Consider the following 3,397-nt stretch of genomic DNA (forward strand, 5'->3'; position numbering starts at 1 on the left):
TGTCGCATTCATTATTAGCATACAAAATTTTGAAATCTGACTCGGACTTTGGATTTTACTCTCATCATATATATTCTAACGCCTTGAATAGAATTTAAGAGTTCTTGCTGTGCTGCAACTAGAGCTTCGTTCCATAATTTTAAACTGAGGCTAGAATGCAAGAGGAGACTTGACGCTAAGACTGGAGCGCTGTTGTTCAATTCTGCAAAGCTGGAAAATGGAATAGAAGGAATAAATAAATTGATAAAGTTTGCAAGAGTTAACATTAGTTTTACAAGTTTTCAGCATTCAAATACAACATAAAGGTGTACATGATATATTTCTTTGGGAAACTTCTGATTTTGTGTAAATAATTAACTTAATCATAATGAGGTCAATATATCTTCTTTATAAGAATAACTGGTTTTATTTTCGTTACATAACCATGCAAATATTTAAGCTAAATGCTTGAACTAAGAGTCGCAGACATTTTTCTATGACTGACTTAAATCTAAATGTATTTAAGTAGATATTTGTAAAGCTATACGTATACATTTTCTACTCATATAGAATGTTTTGTCAGTCTGCATTTAGTCAAAACAATTAAAAATGATTGAATGCATAAATCAAAGCAAAATACAAAGACTGTCCTTTATCTCAATTATCATTACAATTGTGATTTATAATTCAAACTAACGTACTTTACGTGCAGTGAAAAGTATTTGGTGTCATCATCATGTTCCAATATAGTTTCAATATCTTGTCTATGAAAATTAACAAAAACTCTTCCATTATACTCTAAGTGCACCTTTTAACTAAAAAAATACATATTATTTTTGCACAAAATGTAAATTTAACCTCACAAATTTTCGTTAAAGTATTTGACAGTTCTGGACGTAACGAGATGCAAGAGACAGGATGGTAACATGATAGGAGACAACATGTAAGGGAAAATTAATTTAAAATATAAATAATATATGATGGACGATATATTTAAGTTGATAATATATAAATATATTCATAGATAAACAAGTATAAAATAAGCATATATTGATCTAACTAAAATAAATCGAGTATGTTTTAATATTTTCGAAAACATTTAATTTGAATATTAGTTTTTGTATTTGCCGCTGACATGTTGAAGCTTAAATAACCTGCTAGGTTGGCAATCGTTCTCTCAAAGTTTGTGTTTGACAATTTACTTTCATTAAAATTGCCGACGAAATATTATTCTCAAAAAAAATATATATAAAATATGTTGCTTATTTAATTTACATTCTATAAACAATTATTTATCTAATTACAATTATCATGGAGACATTACTCGAGCAACAGCGACGTTACCACGAGGAACGCGAACGTTTAGTCGATGCAATGGTTAAAGAAATGATTTTCAAGAAAACAACAGTACGTGACAATATAAATTCCGATCACAGATTAAAAATGCTGCTAGATCACCACATGAACAGTACAAAAAATCTAAAAGAATTATACGAAGATAAAGACGGCGCCCGAAAAGATGAAGTCGCTGCTCTGTCAGGCCCAAACGAGTTCAATGAATTCTACAACCGTCTAAAACAAATCAAAGAGTTCTACCGAAAGCACCCACACGAGATAAGTGTCCCCCTTGCGTAGAATTCGAATTCGAGAGTTAGATAACATGCGTAATAACACCTCAGAAGAATACACAAATCTCGTAGAGTTCACCGACGAAGAAGGTTATGGTAAATATTTAGATCTACACGAATGTTACGAAAAGTATATTAACCTCAAAAACATTGACAAAATCGATTACATATCCTATTTAACAAGTTTTGATCACTTGTTTGAAATCCCGAAAGACCGTAAGAATTCCGAGTACCGCAAATATTTAGAAATGTTGCTCAATTATTTGCATGATTATATCACAAGGATAAAACCGCTTTTGGATATTGAAAAGGAACTGAATGCGGTCCATAAAGACTTTATCGAACAATGGGAGAACGGTAGTTTTCCTGGTTGGCCCAAAGAAGCAGGTAGTGCTTTGACAAACATTAGTGCACATTTAGATTTATCCTCGTTTTCCAGTTGGGAAGAATTAGCGTCTTTAGGTTTAGATAGATTAAAATCAGCCCTGTTAGCTTTAGGTTTGAAATGCGGTGGTACATTGGAAGATCGTGCACAAAGACTGTTTTCAACAAAAGGCAAAAAGTCTTTTGATTCTAATTTATTAGCTAATAAACAAACAAGGAAAAGAGCAATCCAAACATAATGAGCGACAAAAAGAAATAGCGTTTTTGGAGGCACAAATATATAGATTTTCTGATATTTTAAGCGAGCAAAGAATAGCTACAAAGGAGAATGTACAAAGAAAACAAGCACGTACCGAAGGTGAACGTGATGATAGCGATGTTGAAGCAAGCGCCAGTGAATCAGATGAAGATGATACTGATGATGTACCGCATAATCCCAAAAAGCTACCACTCGAATGGGACGGCAAACCAATTCCATACCTTAGACGGCTGCACGGCTTGAATATAAGCTACAATTATGAAATATGTGGAAACTTTACTTACAAAGGTTTGTAAATTTCAAACATATTTTTCAATACCCAAAGCTTTCCAAAGGCATTTTGCAGAATGGCGTCACGCCTACGGCATGCGTTGTCTAGGAATCCCCAACACCGCCCATTTTGCAAATGTGACCCAAATCGAAGACGCTCTAGCGCTGTGGGAGAAACTGAAAAATCAAAAGCAAGGTGAAAGATGGCACCCGGAACAAGACGAAGAATTTGAGGACTCACTTGGAAATGTTGTGAACAGGGAAACGTACGAGGACTTGAAGCGGCAAGGTTTATTGTAATGGATACAAATAAGTTTTGTAATATGATTTTTAAAACAAGAATACAGATAAGTTTTAGCCAAAAAAGTCTTGTAATTTTTTTTAAATACATTATATAAAATATTTGTACACACATTTGTTTTTATTATGTATAAACTTACTTATAAAAACTTGTTAATAATCTTTAACAATTATAATAATCATCACATTCTCATTAGTTGAAACTGACGACAGCAATATTAAAATTGATTGAGCATACATTTATATCAGAAATTTTCTTTTACTGGTCAATTTTGCCCCATAAAATAGCATTGTCATGGCAATGCTACCTTATACTTATTTATTGGCAGTGAAAATTGCGAAAATGTCTACTTGCCGTTTATCAGGCGAGTTTTACGTATAAAGGGGGCGCCCATTAATCACGTGATCGATTTTTTAAGGATTTTTGAACCCCAGAAAACCTTCCATCAAACACATTACATGTATTTTTAGTTACAAGAAAAAACTAATATTTTTGATTTTTTTTAAAAGTTTGGATTTTTTTTTAAAATCAGGTAAAAAATAAATACACGTGATATCTTATTATACCCCTTTCCCC

General features: G+C 32.5%; 1 pseudogene; it reads left to right on the plus strand.

Annotated features, from left to right (window-relative positions):
* Positions 1-1,290: 1,290 nt before the first annotated feature.
* On the plus strand, positions 1,291-2,820 carry LOC113382047 (annotated as a pseudogene).
* The last annotated feature ends 577 nt before the right edge of the window (positions 2,821-3,397 follow it).

Source organism: Ctenocephalides felis, unplaced genomic scaffold (genome assembly GCF_003426905.1).
Source record: "Ctenocephalides felis isolate EL2017-DRISC unplaced genomic scaffold, ASM342690v1 CF-g0.4_SCAFFOLD_03261, whole genome shotgun sequence".
Lineage (NCBI taxonomy): Eukaryota > Metazoa > Arthropoda > Insecta > Siphonaptera > Pulicidae > Ctenocephalides > Ctenocephalides felis.